Here is an 18,834-nt window from a genome sequence, read left to right as displayed (position 1 = left end):
TCTGTAATAACAACAACAAAAGTAAGAAGTTAAGTTACAAACTAAGGAAATCTGTACAAAGTATGAATTTTAATCAATAACAATATATTAATATTAGGATCTGGAGCAATAGCACAGCGGGTAGGGCGTTTGCCTTGCACACGGCTGACCCAGGTTTGATTCCCAGCATCCCATATGGTCGTCCCCTGAGCACCGCCAGGAGTAATTCCTGAGTGCAGAGCCAGGAGTAATCCCTGAACATTGCCGGGTGTGACCCAAAAAGCAAAATATATACATACATATATTTGTAAGAGACTCTGTCGGCAGAGGAACCCAGGTGTGTGTAATCCCATCAACGGCCAACATCCAGAGAGACTTAAAAGCAAGCTCTCAGAAGAGAGTGATGCAGAGTCTCTTGCCCGCACGCCTGGCTGTCTTCCCCAGGGCCCTTCGGAGGGGATCGGTTCCAGCTTCCCTCCCCACACCAAGCAGAGCTCTCGGCGGCCGAGGACCACCGGAATCTAGCTACAGCCATGCTGGAGGCCCCTCTCCACACGTTCGGACAGGCCTCATGCATGAAGGTACCGGCAGAGGAACCCAGGTGTGTGTAATCCCATCAACGGCCAACATCCAGAGAGACTTAAAAGCAAGATCTCAGAAGCTTTGCGGCCGCACAATATCTTTAGCCTGCTTCTCCCTTTGGGAGAAACTGGCAGTCTTCTCAGAGTTTCCTGCCCACAGGGGACAGCCTTGCAAGCTTCCCATGGTGTATTTATATGCAAAATCCAGTAACAAGCTGGATCTCATTCCCGTGACCCTGAAGAGCCTCCAGTGCAACATCGTTGGGAGGGCCAAGTCCAGATGGATTTCTAAGATCACAGGGAAAGGACAAAATGAGATGTTACTGGGCCCGCCCGAGAAATTGGTGTTTAATGGGCTATTGTGATCGTGATCGTGATATATATTAATATTAGCACAGCAGGCAGGACGTTTGCCTTGCACGTGGCCCACCCAGGTTCAATTCCTCCGTTCCTCTTGGAAAGCCCAGCAAGCTACCGAGAGTATTTCACCCGCACGGTGAAGCCTGGCAAGCTACCTGTGGCACATTCAGTATGCCAAAAACAGTCAACAAGTCTCACAATGAAGATGTTACTGGTGTCCATTCCAGCAAAGCGATGAGCAACGGGATGACAGTGACAGTGACAATACAGGTATTAACATTAGGTGAATCTTGGTATACAATCACTAACTCTGTATTAAACTCTGTATTGTTCTGAAAAATTTTTAATTAGGATGAGAGAAATGAATTAAATTTAAGGCACTTGCCTTACATGCAGCTGATCCCAATTCACTCTGTTGCCCCACATATGCTCCCCTGAGCACCACCTGAAGTGACAATTGAATACAGGAATAAAACCTGAACACTGAGAGGGTTTACTTCTCAATTTTACTGCTTAGCTTCTCCACTTCCAATAAAAATTAAAGTAAATAAAATTTTAAATTAAATTAAAACAATGTTAATAACACAAATGAAAACGAAAGCATATAAATACAATGATAAACTCAAGAAAACCTATTTTATTTTTTGTTATTAAATTTCTACCCCACAGAAAGCTTTTATATGCTTATGTTTTTTGCCTTCAATATAGGCTTGCAAGCTTCAATTTATAATAATAGTATATTGATGGACTATGGTATATTTTGTATATAGATTTTAAACTGCAATACAGAGTTTTCCCTAGAAGGAAATAATCTAATATTAATGAGAGAACTATTGATGAATTATATGTGCATTAATTGATTAAAAGGCCTTAGAAAAAATAGGAATAATTACATATTGTCATATAAAGACATGGTGGTTCTTTTTGAGGCATATATGATAAATTGATATAATAATAAAGATAAAAATGCAAATGAAAATGGCCTTTAAAGTCTGTTGTGCAATCATAACATTGTGTAATTATAAAATTTATTTTTCTATTTGCTCGCTAGAAAATTGCCAGAAATATTTTTCTTCAGAATCATTAATTTGCAACTTGCAAAATAATATTGCTCTATATACTTATCAATGCAGTCAATACAAGTATTAATTTTTTTTAAAATGCAATGAAATTCAAAATCAGGGTATCTGCATAAAATTCATTAGAAAAAATACATAAAATGTGAGCATAATTTCTAATACTCAATAGCTAAATTCACTTTAAAAGGCAGGGAGATTTATGATCCTTGTGCTAAAAATACCTTCTGTGTGGCACAAACACATTGACACATCTTTGTTTTTCAATGGTTAGTAATAATGACAACAGTATAAATGAAGAAATAGTAATGGTGTTTGGGAATATAAAAAAAAATTATTACTAAGTTGGTAAAATTGTTTTATGGAAGAAGTATTCACATAATGGAATATTCACAAAGGTTGGTCCCCACTTAAATGTTAGACCATTGTGAATCAATGTAGAGAATAGGTAACAAGAGAGAATAACTAGTGATATCACTTAAATGAGACATTTCAGATCTTACTCACAGATTCCAATTAAGCACACCTCTGTATTCAAAGGACTATACACTATATAAGAGACAGGCAATCAAATCTTCACTCAATTAAAAAAAGTGAAATTTACATCATGCTCTTAACTGGTAAGTGTATGTATAAAATCTATCTGTTCCCTAAAATGTTTTTTTCCTAAAATAAAAAAAAATGTAACTGTGAAAAAAAAAACTTGAATACATACTTCTAAAAAATGTCAAACAGATGGCCCATAGAAACATGAAAAAATATTCAACAACACTTATTACTAAGGAACTTTAAATCAAAACTGAAGGAGAGATCACTTCACACTCACGATAATGATGTATTTTAAGACTGGAAACAAGGGTTAGCAAGAATGTAGAGAAAAAAAAAAAGAATGTAGAGAAAAAAAAATTCGATAGGCATTTATCTAAAGGATAGGAAAACAATAATCCTAAAAGATATTTGCACTTCTATTTCATATTCAAACCAGCATTATTTACAGTAGCCAAAACATTCAGACTAAATATATATACATATATATAATTTTAAATATAAATATATATCAGAAGAAATCCTACATGAATTATGAGACAACTGTCAAATAAAATATTATAAACATTAGATACAAGAAATAGAAGAAGGAGCACACAAATGAACCTCGGACCCAAGCAACTTGCTGCAGACATAGCTCTGGACTTTGCAATAGGCCTTTTCCACTGGGCCGTTCCAGACGGAGGCACGTGCTGTCCTTCCACCATTTTCTAGAAGTCAGCAACAAGCTCCAGGTACGAGTGGCGGCAGACGTCAGGCCTCACGGGACAGGGGAGTGTAAAAAACTAAGGCTCGCCAGCCAAGGGGCGAGTGCACTCGTGGGCTCTCCGGGTGGTTCTGTCTCACCGCCCTTGTTCGGTGCCCTGGAACCACCGCTGTGTGTGCTGTCGGTCAAGGGCAGGCTGACGGAAGGAAGAAGGCCAAACTGGTTGCTCGATCAGTTTATTTTATTCTCTCTCCCTGCTTCTCTCCCGGCTCTCGGTCTCTCTCTGGATCTGTGGATCTGGCCCCCCTGGATCTGGCCCCATGGATCTGGCCCCCCAACCCACTCTTACAGCCTAGTTAAATCTCCCCAGCATGAGGGGGTTGGGGCGTACACATAGGTGTGGTCACCATCAATAGGGTAAGGTTCCTTTCCCTAGGGGATGCTTCTCCTAGGACTTAATTCTCTTTCAGCAGGAGGATCCACCCAAGGGCGGAGTCCCATGAATGTGTTTCTCTTATCCTCAGCCAGCAAACATATAAAAATTCATAATATTAATAATTTTGCATGGACACAATAAGAGATGCATTAAAGCTTATAGAATTGCTCTCCTGGGACATCTCAATCTCAGACTACAGTGCTCAGGCCAGATCAGTCTTTCCTATTCCTGGCAGGGTCCCAGTCTCATAATTACTATTGGATCATGACAGCATTTGTCTATGATCAAGTTCTTAACTTATAGTTAAGAATTAGGCACTTTGGCCAGGCCCATCCCGATGCCAGGGTAGCACATAACTCACCGCTTGCCCTGGATCCTTCCCGTCCCATGTCGGGGACCCTACTTTGGGGTGCTAGGAACTGAGGGCAACTGATGCTTAAGTGAGAAAGCAGATGCCCTGGAGGGAATAATATTCGAGGCCAATTAATTCCCAAGTTATAAAAACATAATATTGTCTTCTTATGTCTATACAAAACAGACATAGCTTTAAAGTAAATTATTCAAAAGGCACAAGAAGAGGAGAAAGGCAATATTAACTTATATAATATAAATTCAGTATCCTACGAAGGTCTGACCTTGCAAATTAGCAGAGTCAGATTAAGGAAAAGCATCGGATTAACTCTTTTGGGGAAGAGAGCATGGAGAAGTGATTATAGCTAAACAAAGGGATGGGAGAGATTCGGGAACACCTTGATGGGTGTGACTGGGGTAAACCTAAACTCCAGGGAAAACCAGGACAAGCTACTTGTGGCAAGGAGGGAAAGGACAAAGTAATGTCATCCTACAGGGGAGGAGTGGGCCCTTTTCCTTCCACCTGCCCTGATGGGGATTCTGAGACAACGCCACATCTGGCCACCATCTACCTTAGCTCCCACACAGCCATGATCCAAAGACACACAAAAGAACCTCGGACCTGAGCAACTTGCTGCAGTGATCTCTCCAGACCCTAATTATTAAAATTTTAGAATTCCTAGAGTGATGACATTATATTGGATCCATAAAAAGCAATACAAAACACATTGTCTAGCATTGTCTTGTTGGCAGGTAGGAGTGGTGGTGGAATTGGTCTCGAAGTACGTAAGGCAACTAAAGTAGAGAAAGAGAGAGTATTGTGCAAATTGTCTGCCACACAGGGAGGGGGAGGTGTGGAATGGGTGATGGTTCGGAGGGGTGCAGATTTTGGTGGTGGAAAACATGCACTGGTGAAGGGATGGGGTGTTTGATGACTGTATGATTGAAGCTCAAACATGAAAACTTTGTTACTGTACCTCACGGTAAATTATAAAATAAATAAATAAATAAATGCACTGTAGCACTGTCATCTTGTTGCCTGCTCTACCTGCAGTGCTATCGTTCCAGTCCAAAATAAATAAATAAATAAATATTTTTTTAAAAAAAGAAGTGGAAGAAATGATAAGTGGGTGGAGGCCTAAGTAAAGAAATAAAAGCTTCCAGATATGTGACAGGATATTCAGGTACAAGATGCTCTAAGACACCAACTGATTTAATCCAAAGAGATCTTCGCATTCAACCTAAAAAAAAATGGAAACCTGCCTTTTGACACTGAGGAATCTGAAGGGCCATGGTGCCATGAAAAATAAGCCAGATACTGGAAGTCTGGTAAAATTTTAAAAAGACAATTCAATTTTTTTAAAAAAATAAAATGCTTGTTGCCAAAGGGTAGTATATGGGATGTTGTAGCTCAAGAGGTACACATATTTTCACATATAATGAGAATAAGTTCTAAGGGTCTTATTAAAAGTTTGGTTCCGACAGTTAATTTTATGGCTTGGCAGAAATTAAAGTTGATGAGAGTATCCTTAACACACAAACCCACACACGAGTTCATTGGGTGTATCCATGAACACCCATTCATGAACTTCGAGCAGATAATAACTAATCTATACTATGTATTTTATTTGTTCTAACAAATAAAAAGTTAAAATAGATAAAGATTATTTCTTACACAGATCTCAGTTTGAAGGGCTATATTAATCACTGAATATGTTTTGTCAAGGGAAGGATTTTGTAGAAGTTAGTTACGCTTCACTTTATTGCCCTGTGCTACAATAGAGTGAAGTACAGGTGCTACACCCCAGAAGTACTTGGGGTGGAGAAGGAGAAGGATTCTGTGGCTGGGCAGAAGACACTAAGGAGCCACCACAGCTACAGTTGTTGTGTCGAAATGTTCATGGCTGGGAACATATCCAGGGCCTCATGAATGCTACACAATTCTGCTCCCACCCCTCCCCACCTCACCCATACCCCTGAGATGCATCTTATGGGAACTAATAAACATTTTAATCAATTATTGTGTTTTATTACAATTTTAATTATTTATTTATTTCATAAAAAATTGAGTCACTGTGAGATAGACCCTTTAAAAGCTGTTCATGATCAAACTTCAGTCGTACAGTATGCCAACACCCATCCCTCCACCAGCGTACATTTCCCAACACCAGTGTCTTCAGGTTCCCTTTCATCACCTCCTCACCCCCTGCCTGGCTCTACACCAGGGTTTTTTCTTCTCTCTCTGTCTCTGTCTCTGTCTCTGTCTCTAACTCTTTTTCACTTTTCGGGCATTGTGTTTTGCAATATTGATGCTGAAAGGTGATTAAGAATATTCCTTTACCTACTTTTAACACTCAGTTCTTGTCCAGCATGATCATTCCCAGCTATTATTGTCATAGTGCTATTGTGCTAATGTCATACTGGTCTCTTCTATATCTTACCTAGACTCCACCCAAAACACACATGTGGTTGATTCCAACCACTCACTTGTCCTCCTAGCCCCTGTTTTCCCTGGCCATGGATATTAATCATTTCCTATATATGTTTTAGATGCCACAAATGAATGCAGTCATTCTATATGTGTCCGTCTTCTGACTCCTTTTGCTCAGCATGATACTTTTCATGTCCATCCATTTATAGGAAAATTTCATGACTTCATTTTTCTTAACAGCTGCATAGTATTACATTGTGGAGAATTGCCATAGTTTCTTTATCCATTCATCTGTTCTTGGGTACTCAGGTTGTTTCCAGATTCTGGCCCTGGTTAATGACCAAGTGGGATTCATCCTGGGATGCAAGGATGGTTTAACATTTGCAAGTCAATCAACATAATTAATCATATTAATAAAAGATAAAAACCATATATCTTATCGATAGATGCAGAGAAAGCATTTGACAAGATCCAGCACCTGCTTATGATGAAAACTCTCAGCAAAATATGAATTGAAGGAACTTTCCTCAATATAGTCAAAGCCATCTATTACAAACCCATGGCAAGTATTATTCTCCATGGGGGAAAAAACTAAAAGTGTTCCCTCTAAAATTGGGGACAAGAAAAGAATGCCCAATCTTGCTACTTCTATTCAATATAGTACTGGAAGTGTGCTTGTCATAACAGTTAGGGAATAAAAAGATATTAAGGGAATCTAGATAGGAAAGGAGGAAGTGGAACTTTCACTATTTGCAGATGACATGCTAATATACTTGGAGAATCCTAAAGCTTCTATGAAGAAACTCCTAGAAACAATACACTTATAAAGCAAAGTTGGAAGCTATAAAATCAATACTCAAAAGTCCATGGCTTTCCTATATGCAACTAATTAAAGAAAAAAAGTGATATGGAAAAATGCAATCCCATTCACAATCATGACTCAGAAAATCAAGTATCTTGGAATCAGCTTAACTAAGGATGTAAAGAACCTGTACAAAAAAAAATTACAAAATGCTACTTCAAGAAATAAGAGAGGACACTAGGAAATGAAGACAAATCTCTCTGCTCATGGGTTGGGAGAATTCACATTGTAAAAATGGCAATACTCACCAAAGCACTATACAGATTCAATACAATCCCTATAAGGATACTCATGACATGTTTCAAAGAAGTTGATAAAACACTCCTGAAATCCATATAGAACAGTAAGCCACCATAAATAGCTAAAGTAATTCTTGCAGGAAAAAAAAAAGTGGGAGGCATCACGTTTCCCAATTTTAGACTGTGCTACAAAACAGTAGTAATGGAAACAGCATGGCATTGGAATAAAGACAGATCCACGGACCAATGGAATAGGGTTGGATATCCTTACACACACCCTCAAATATATGATCATTTAGTCTTTAATAAGGAAGCAAGAAATATGAAGTGAAAGAAGGAAAGCCTCTTTAACAACTGGTGCTGGACACCTACATGCAAAGAAAGAAAAAAGAAAGAAAGATAAGAAAGAAAGAAAGAAAGAAAGAAAGAAAGAAAGAAAGAAAGAAAGAAAGAAAGAAAGAAAGAAAGAAAGAAAGAAAGAAAGAAAGAAAGAAAGAAAGAAAGAAAGAAAGAAAGAAAGAAAGAAAAAGAAAGAAAGAAAGAAAGAAAGAAAGAAAGAAAGAAAGAAAGAAAGAAAGAAAGAAAGAAAGAAAGAAAGAAAGAAAGAAAGAAAGGAAGGAAGGAAGGAAGGAAGAAAGAAAGAGAGAGAGAGAGAGAGAGAGAGAGAGAGAAAGAAAGAAAGAAAGAAAGAAAGAAAGAAAGAAAGAAAGAAAGAAAGAAAGAAAGAAAGAAAGAAAGAAAGAAAGAAAGAAAGAAAGAAAAAGTAGGCTCAGAACTCTACCTAACTCCATGTACAAAAGTCAGATCAAAATGGATTAAAGACCTCAACATCAGACCAGAATCCATAAGGTACATTGAAAAAAGGGTAGGCAAAACCCTCCATGATATTAAAACTAAAGGTATCTTCAAAGATGAAACACCACTACAAATGGGACTATCTTTAAACTAAGAAGCTTCTGAACCTCAAAAAAAAAAAAAACAGTGACCAGGATACAAAGACAGTCTATGGAATGGGAAAGAATATTCACCCGGTACGCTTCTGATAAGGGTTTAATATTAAAGATATACAAGGTATTGGTAGAATTCTGTAAGAAAAAAGCATCCAAGCCCATCAGAAAATGGGGCAATGAATTGAACAGAAACTTTCTCAAAGATGAAATTCAAATGGCCAAAAGGCTCATGAAAAAATGCTCTGTATGAATAAATATCAGGTAGATACAGATCAAAACAACAATGAGATATCATCTCACGCCACAGACATTGGCACTCATCCAAAAGAACATGAGCAATCAGTGCTGGCATGGATGTGGGGAGAAAGGAACTCTCCTTCATCATTGGTGGGGATGCTAACTGGTCCAGTTTTTATGAAAAACAATATGGACATTACTGAAAAAACCAGAAATTGAGCTCTCATTTGACCCAGCAATACCACTTTTGGGAATATACCCTGAGGGCCAAAAATCACACAGCAAAAATACCTTCTGCACTCCTATTTCATTGCAGCATTATTACAATTTGAAAAAAAAACTTTTTCAGGTATTGTGTTTTACAATGTTGTAATGTTGTTAATAAAGTTTTAGTAGGGTTTTATGCATATAGCATCCCAACACAATACCCAGAGAGTCCGTTGTCTCAGCCTTTTTATCTGCCCACCCGCCACTTCCAAATAAGCTCAGTTCTGTTTTACTCTCCTTAACTCACCAACTTCATATATTAATAACTAGACAAATTTTAAGACGCTCACTGAAGCCTCTGATTTAAAGGTGATTAGAAACATAATCACAGTTAATCATCTCATTAGTATCTTACAGGCTACTCAAAATTATGTGAATCCGCTTTTAATAACACAGGCAAATTTTTTGCCTCACTCTCAGTCAATTTTAGCTGGTTTCAGCTTAATAGACTGCAAAAGCTTTCATGATTCCTATGGCTTCTCAACTTCTTGATTTCAATGTCTTTTTTCTGTTATGTATAAATTAGTGAGTTTTCAACACTGCTTAACTCTTGTTCAAGCTTAAAACTGTTGTAGAGAAAGTCTACAATGTGTTCACACCAGAAGTAAATTTTATGGCACTATTCAAAATGGGTAAATCTCAATTATCTGGCCTAAGTTTTAATAAAGTAGGCATTAATTCTTGACAGAGCATTTATCAGAACATTCAAAGACCTTCTAGAATAAGTTCTCAAGAAAAGCATTTTATTGTTTCTTACACACTGAAATTGTGGAAGAATTATACAGAAATAAATTCAACATTCTTAAAATGTCATAATTTTGACACAAACTGAAGAAAATATCTAAAGAAGCACATAAACTACCACTATTCTCTTTATCCTTATCATTGATCATCCCTTCATAGATTACACTAGAAATAAATTTTTAGAACTATAAAATGTTCTTGCTTAACTGCTAATAATTTTTCCTTGAATCGTGTCAAGGTCAGAGAATCCTAATCCAGCAAAGTTTTATTTGTGAGTGTATAAATACCTTTTACTTCTTTGAATTATATTAAATTTAAATTGATTTAGTTATATTATCTTTAAGTTAAACTATATTTAATTATAGTACCTTTAATATTGTTATCTTATAGGTAGTAATGAATATAATCAAGGCTCTAACTGTATGTTTTTGACAATAAATCATACCAATGTACTTGAGAGAAAAATTGTACTAGTAAAGGATATATTTTATTTGCCACGTTGAAATATTAAAATCTGTAAATCAATGCAAATAAATAAGCTATTCATGAATTCAGATCACATTATTTTGACAATTTGATAGGTCATAAAATTTCAAAAATATATGATAGGGATTAAAATAATACATCTATAATCATATTTGGGGTACCACGTGTTGACATTTTCTTTTTTGTTTAATTCATTTTAACTTAAATTTTTTGTATTTACTTACTATAATAGCTAATTCAAATTAGACAGCATAAGACACTTAATACCCATCTTCCATAATTTTTGCACCATATTTGATGGGGCTCAAATATGGTATGAACCATGAAAACACCTGTAACCGTGATTGGAGGCTGCCCTAAAAGCCTCCATCCTTCTCGGAGAGCCTGCCAAGCTACCAAGAGTACCCCACCCACATGGCAGAGCCTGGCAAGCTACCCATGGCATATTCGATATGCCAAAAACAGTAACAACAATGGCCCTCATTTGCCTGTCACTGAAAGAGCCCCAAATATGGCAGCATAAATAGCTAATTCACGTTTAAATTTTTACTAATAAAAAATTTTCCTTTTCTTTGTAGGTGTTTTTATGCTACTTACAAAATTTCTATGTTAAATGAAATAGACTGTTTTATTTAAAAATCTTTTAAATAAACTATATTTTAAAATAAAAATCTATGAACAATTAATTTAAATTGAAATATGGGTACACACCTCAATTAATAAATAATATAAACTATGCAAAATTGTGTACAGAAAACAAGTCTAGAATCTCTCTTAATCTAGTTCTTTTTGTCTGTCATCAGTTCAGTCAATTTATCTTTTAAGGGAATTAAAATCTCTCAGAAAGGCAGCTAGAAAGGAAGATATAGTATACTGAACTCCAATTATACAGTATTTTATACAACATGAATAATATGAACATAAACAAAAAAACAATGTCCATATGAAAAAATGTTAAAAATTGGCACATAAACAAAAAAAAGTTAGGGGCTAGAGAAATAGTAAGTGGGTCAAAGAACTTGCTTTGCACCCAACTGACAGGACGGATCCCCCATACTCCATATGCTCCCCTGCACTTTGCCAGGAGTGATCACTGAGCACAGAGCTGGGAGAAATGCCTGAGCACTTTCAGATGTGGTCCCCAAACAAGCAGCAACATACACAAACAAAAAAATTTAGTGATACTTTTTTCAATTTTAAACTTGAGTATACCACAGTCCAGAAATTTCAAGACTCTTTGCAGCTTTCATTACATAGACTATAAATGTGTGTGAATTTAAGGCAAAAATCTGAAACTGTAAATTACAAAATGGATTAAAAAAATCACTGCATACTTATTAACAAAGAAAAAAATTAAAAATATACTGCAATGTGAGATTCAATCTTCTTTTAAAATTACAGTGTCCTCTGAATTTTTATTTTGGATTTTGGGTCACACTTGACGATATATAGGGGTTACTCCTGGTGGCACTTGGGGGACAACGTAGAATGCTGGGGATCAACCTGGGTCAGCCTGGTGCAAGGTAAACACCCTATCTGCTGTATTATCACTCCAGCTCCTGCTCTGTGAATTTTTAACTTGATTTGTAAATACTGAAACTATTGTGTGGTGTTTATAAAATTTGGTGTATATAATATACATCAGGAGTACATTTTGCTCTGTTTTTTATTACTTAGTAGGTTTTCATTATAGTCCTACTGCCGTGCAAGCAGCTAATTAAATTCTGTTAGTATTTCACTTTACATAAAAATGCCTTGTTTTATATTAATTACCTTTTCCAAATTCCAGAGGCATAAGAGTTGTTTTTCTCTTTGGGTCACACCCGAGCGATGCACAGGGGTTACTCCAGGCTTTGCACTCAGGAATTACTTCTGGTGGTATTCGGGGGACCATATGGGATGCTGGGAATCGAACCCGGGTCGGCTGTGTGCAAGGCAAACACCCACCTGCTGTACTATCGCTCCAGCCATGCGAGGGACATAAGACTTTTAAAATGATAATAGTAAATTATTATGTACAAAGTAAAAGGGAGTGTATTTATGATTAAGGCTTTGTTTCTTTAAAACTGAAAAACAAATATAGCTAAATTAAAAGGTCAAATTTTACATTGGATATGTTTCATTAATAAGTGTCTAGAGAGAGTAAGATCTATATAATCATCTAAATAAAAAAAAAAGAAGGCGTACCAGAATGTAACTCAGATATTATAATGGAATTAAAAACAAAACTTGATACTTAGCTGGCAGGGAAGATTTCACAATAATGAAGGTGGTTTTCCTAGGACAAGGCTTATCCATTGCCCTGTGGATGTGCCAAGTCCCTCAGTATCCCCAGATGTGGGAATCTTGACTGCAGAATTTGTATTAGTGGGGAACTGTGTTCACACTCTCCTCTAGGGGGGAAAATTGTGGCCTATTAATTAATTATATAACTCCACAAATATATTCAAGACAGAATGTCTAATTTACTGCAAAATTATATTTATTAATATAAATTAATTGGACACCATAAACACTTAATACCCATTTTCCATAATTTCTGCACCATATCTGATGGGGTTCAAATATGAGTGAACCATGGGAACACCTGTAAGGGCAATGGGAGGCCGCCCTAAAAGCTTTCATCCCTCTCAGAGAGCCCAGCAAGCTATCAAGAGTACCCCATCCGCACTGTAGAGCCTGGCAAGCTACCCGTAGCATATTCAACATGCCAAAAACAGTAAGAACAATGGGCCTCATTCGCCTGACACTGAAAGAGCCACCAATATGGCAGCGTTACGAAGGATGTGCAAGGAGAAGCTGATAAAATCTCAGGGACTAGCTAGACTGCCAAAATGAAAAAGGACTACAATGACGGTCTGTACTTTCAATGCACATATGCTGGCATAGGAAGCATCCATCGGAAACTGATGATGCAAGCGCAAAAGATCAAGTACCACGTCATTGGTCTGACTGAAACCAGAAGGCATCGATCACATCAAGCCATTTTTGACACTGGAGAAGAACTATTCCTTGGGACATGCAACAACAGAGGCATTGGTGGCATTGGTGTCCTTGTCAACACAAACTTGGCCATGAGCACAGATTCATTTGAATGCCTAACAACCCGAATTGGATGATTACACTTGAATAGATGTGGCTCATTGACGGCAGTTTCTATCTTCATTGTCTATGCACCAACATCCCACTACGATGAAGAAGAAATTGAGAAGTTCTACATGGAGCTGGAGAAGTTCTATAAAGAAGACCACTCCTTCTACAAGATTATTGTCGGTGATTTTAATGCCAAGATAGGACCAAGAAGTTCACCTGAAGAACTCCGCATTGAAACCCATGGCTTAGAATGGAACGAACAGGGTGAGAGATTGAGTTCATCATGTCGACCAACATCATCCATGGTAACTCACAGTTCCAGAAGGCAGAATCTAAACGTTGGAGATAGAAGTCTAGCGGTGTAAAGTTCTACAATGAAATTGGTCACATCATATTCAATCAAAGGTTTTGCCTGACCGATTTTGCCGTTGTACCAAAACTCCAAATGGGATCAGACCACAGTCTTCTTCATGCAAAATTCTACTTCATAGAGCAGGGAAAAAGGTCTGCAAAGTTTAAGTTTAAGAAAAGAACTCCCAGAATGACCACCAACTGGGAGCTCTTTGGCACTAATTCGGCAACGTGGGAAGATGCCATCGTTGCCAACATTGACGAGGTATATGATCAACTGGTTCAGCACCTCCATGACTGCAGGAGGAATGCCAAGAGTGGAAAAGCTGAAAACAAATGCTTGTCTTCCAAAAATCTTGAGCTCATTCGCCAATGTGGTTTGGCACGAGCCTCAGGCAATCACAAGCTAACGTCCGAGCTCACAAAGCTGTGCAGAGAAGCGATAAAGGAAGACCTCAAAGAGAGAAGAGCAGCTGTGTTGGCCGAAAAGGCAGAAGCCAGTAAAAGTATTTGCAATGCTTTCCTGTCCTCGCCAACTGTAAGACCAAGACGTCTTCTTGTCCTGATGGATCTATCACATCTTCCAGAAAGGCAATGGAGAGGATTATTAACGACTTCCACTCGGATCATTTAGACAGCCATCTCCACCTTCCCACATACCAGATTCCGAAGGATGGATATGTCATTCCCAACATCCTCCCTTCTGAAAGCCGACATGCAATTTCTTCAGTAAAGACTCGTACAGCATCTGGTCCAGACAAGGTCAGACCTGAACACCTGAAGAATCTGTCGCTGGTACTCATCAATACACTGGCTTGGCTCTCACACGCTACCTGTCCGAATGCAAGTTTCTGTCCCAATGGAAAACCAGAAGGACTGTTCTGTTGTACAAGAAGGGAGACATCCATGACATCGGCAACTATTGCCCAATCTGCCTGTTGTCTGTCGTCTATAAGTTGTTCACTTGAGTCATCCTGAATAGAATAGGCAGAACACTAGACGAAGGACAACCATGCGAGCAAGCCAGATTCCGAAAAGGATTCAGCATGATTAACTATATCCACACAGTGACCAAGCTCATATAAGTTTCTCGAGAGTTCAAGATGCCGCTCTGTCTAATGTTCATGTATTTAAAGGAGGCCTTTGATTCTGTTGAGACTGAAGCAGGCATCGAAGCCCTAACCAAACAGGGTGTTCAAACTCAGTACATCAAGATCCTCTGCAAGCTCCACCAGGTGGATTCACCACCAGGATCTCACCTTTCTACATTCTTCATTGACATAAAGAGAGAGGTTCAGCAGGATGATACCATTTCACTGAAACTCTTCAGTGCCACCCTCCAGAACATCATGCGGTGACTGGAATGGGAAGGAATGGGAGTGAAGATAGACAGTTGGCAAATACACCACCTATGCTTCGCTGATGAAATTATTCTCATAACACAAAACATTAGCCAAGTGGCACCAATGCTGGCCGACTTTGACCTCGAGTGTGGAATGGTTGGACTGCAGGAGGAGGGTGAAAAATGGGGGTTATACCGGGGATATTGATGGTGGGGAATGTGCACTGGTAGAGGGGTGGGTGTTTGATTATTGTGTAATTGTAACCCAAGCATGAAAGCTTGTACCTATCTCGCAGTGAGTCAATAAAATTTTAATTTTTTTTTTTAAAAAAGAAAGTTTGGACTGCAGCTGAATCTCACCAAAACTATGTTCATGAAAAACTATTCCCTGACATTCCATTTGCTCTCAATGGAACAAATTGTCCGAATACAGCAGTTATGTGTACCTGGGTTGAGAACTCAACATGAGGAACAACTTGGCGCCAGAACTGCGCAGAAGAAAGAGAGCAGTGTGGAACGCCTTCAAGAGCATCAAAGAAGTGGTTAAGAGGACAAAGAACCTCTGGCTCTGGGCACATCTTTTCGATTCCACCATTCTTCCTGCACTAACAAAGAACAAAGAACACCACAATCAGAGAATCACAAATCAAAATAAATCTTTTTCATATCTCCAACTACTAGCAACACTTCCTTATCATCAGCCATCTGGGTCAACTATATGATTACAACACATGGTGAAAATACTGAATAAAATTCTGCCCATTGTAATATCATTCTAGCCCCAACCTGGTTGTTTTAAATGTATGTCTATTGTATGAATATGCTTGTAAACAAGTAATTTTAGTAATATTATTCAACAAGTGGAAACTTAGTGACCTATCATATCCTGGTATTAAAAGAATATTTTAATACATAAAATGATGTGATTTAAGGCAGGTATCACTGTTTTTACTAGAAAGACAATAAACATGCTTCACAAGAGAAAGTGTCTTAAATGTATCTTAATTGTAATACTAACACCTTCCAACTATAATTTTAAATAAACAATTACATACTTTTGACAGAAAATTCCATGATTAAGTGCCATGTCTTTTTCACACAGAAAAGCCCTGACTAGAATGCAGATGCCATTTGCTGGGTGAGAGGTAGAACAATGGGAGTGGGAAGAAATCATGGAGTGGATCTTGGAGCATGGACTGCAGTGCAGGTGGGAGAAATGTAGCAGAGACAACAAATGCACTGTGCAAAGCAATCAGAATATAAAATAGATTCAGGATGTACCAATGAAGGGGTCGAGTGTGTGTGTGTGGGGGGGGCGAGTTAAGTAACACTTTCAAGATTGTCTGGCACACCCAGATGGAAGAAGACAGTATCCTGTCTACGGGAAAAATTACTGAGAAAACAAAAATAATATTTAATTGGAAGGACATGCAAAGGCTTTTAGAGCTACATAATTCAACACTTGTTATGTGTTATCAATATACTGGAAGCATTTAAAATATGTTTGAGGGGTCAGAGTGATAGTATAGAGAGAAGGGCATTTGTTTTGCATGTGGCCAATCCAGGATTGCAACCTTCAGGAATGATTACTGAACACAGAGCCAGGAGCAAGCCCAGAGCACAGATTAGTGTGCCCTTCCAACTTTTCATAAATATAGATAGATAGATAGATAGATAGATAGATAGATAGATAGATAGATAGATAGATATCACTGTATCACTTTCATCCCATTGATCACCAATTTGCTCAAGAGTTTCTCCTGCCTACACGGGAGAGACTGGCAAGCTCCCCATGGTGTATTCATATGCCAAATACAGTAACAATGATGGGTCTCATTTCCCTGACCCTGAAGAGCCTCTAATGTGGCACTGTTGGGAAGGATGAGTAAAGAGATGCTGCTAAAAAGAAAAAATATATATATATACATAAACATATATACATACATATATAATATACACATATATACATATATATTTCAAGGTACATATATTTGAATATCCACACTTATTTTTTGATATGTGTTTACTAAGTTTTAAAAGTTAACAATTCTATTAGTCAACTGAGAATGACAGCTTAAGGACATTCAAATGTCAGTAACTGATAGCTGATGTGTGAATTTAAGTTTCCACACATACTGTTTATATATCAAAATCTGTAAGATAAATACATTAGCATATGAAAATATAAAAATAAGAAAAAAATTAAGTACTTATGGTAAAAAATATATTCAATAAGGAATCATAGTTTCCAGTTCCTTAAAACACGATTTCTATATGCATTTTTCAAAAAAGCTTTATCAATAAAGCTGAATACTGGGTCATTTTAAATTAGTAAGACTAATATAAAAATTCCACTCCCTTCTGGCAACATGTTCTCTGTTTTAGCTACTGTCATTTTCATATTTTCTTACTCTTTGCTAATGCAATGAATCATTTTTAATATTTTACATAGCTTTTTCATATATCATTACTAATTCACAAATAAACTATTGTTTCCATATCTAAATATTATATTTTTTGAAATGCCAAACTTTAGTCAGCCCAACTTCTGTTAAACATACAATATTCTACAAAATTCTACAGTATTTATTATTATAGTTTCTATATTGAATAAAACTAAAACTTTCCACCCATGATACAAGAAAGTAACTTGATAATAATGAAGTTATTCTACTTTGTTTTATTAATAATTTTACCAGTTGTCCATTGCATTAACAAATGAGTTATTATTTTATTATAAACAATAATAGTTGTATTAATGTAAGCAGTTTATTACTGTCAAAGAAGGACTAGCTGTGAATACACACATACAGATATGTTTGTATAATCCTTTGGAGAATATGTGATATATAAAAGTATAACATCTTTCAAAACATCATAAGATTAAAGATCAAATATATATTCAATAGTTAGAAGAGATAATATTATTTAAAATTGTTTTTTGCACGTAATGTATGTAGGTCTGTTGTATAAACTTGTAAGTGAATGCAGGTAGAGAAGAGATGCTATAATATTGTCGCTTATGCAATCTTAGGCAGAGATGCATGTACACAGAAGGTACAGAGTGAGGAGTCTGTACAATGTACACTATCATAGCATTAGCATCAGTTTCAAATTATGTTATTATTTTCCCCTTCAAAAATCTTCCAAGATTTGGTAGCACTGTAGCACTGCCGTCCCGTTGTTCATTGATTTCCATTTGCTCGAGCGGGCACCAGTAACGTCTCCATTGTGAAACTTGTTGGTACTGTTTTTGAATATGCCACGGGTAGATTGCCAGGCTCTGCTGTGTGGGCAGGATACTCTTGGTAGCTTGCTAGGCTCTCCGAGAGGGGCAGAGGAATCAAACCCTGGTCGGCCATGTGCAAGGCAAATACCCTACCCATTATGCTATTGCTCCAGTCCCAAGATTTGGTATAATAATTAATGTATATATTTGATAACTGTTTTTTTCTTCAATGTGCACATAAAGTGATTAATTTGTCTTTATGAATCATGGAATAATAGATTATTGATGCTATGAACACTTTATATGCCAATACTTACATGTAAAATGCGATTCAATGTGCATAGGTTCTGAAAGATCTATATGCCATTTTTATGCTTCTCACTAATAAAGTATGCTGCAAAATCATTAGCAATGCAAATTATAGATCATAAAGTGAAATATTAGATCAAATTAAAATTCAGTGTTAACTTTTGAAATCTATGTTTTAAAAGTAAACATTCCACTACTGTTTATAAAACATCAAACAAAATAATCTCAGAAGCATCATTATAAATGTGATTTCACAGAA

At 37.1% G+C, this 18,834-nt stretch overlaps 1 non-coding gene across 1 annotated transcript; it reads left to right on the top strand.

Moving 5' to 3' along the window:
* Positions 1-12,483: 12,483 nt before the first annotated feature.
* LOC129406712 (U1 spliceosomal RNA) lies at positions 12,484-12,647 on the top strand. The gene has a single exon (XR_008631185.1). It is a non-coding gene; the product is annotated as a U1 spliceosomal RNA (small nuclear RNA).
* Positions 12,648-18,834: the final 6,187 nt, after the last annotated feature.

The sequence above is a fragment of the Sorex araneus genome, chromosome 7 (genome assembly GCF_027595985.1).
Source record: "Sorex araneus isolate mSorAra2 chromosome 7, mSorAra2.pri, whole genome shotgun sequence".
Classification (NCBI taxonomy): domain Eukaryota; kingdom Metazoa; phylum Chordata; class Mammalia; order Eulipotyphla; family Soricidae; genus Sorex; species Sorex araneus.
Note: the sequence above shows the minus strand (reverse complement) of the source record. Positions and strands in the feature narration are given on the sequence as shown.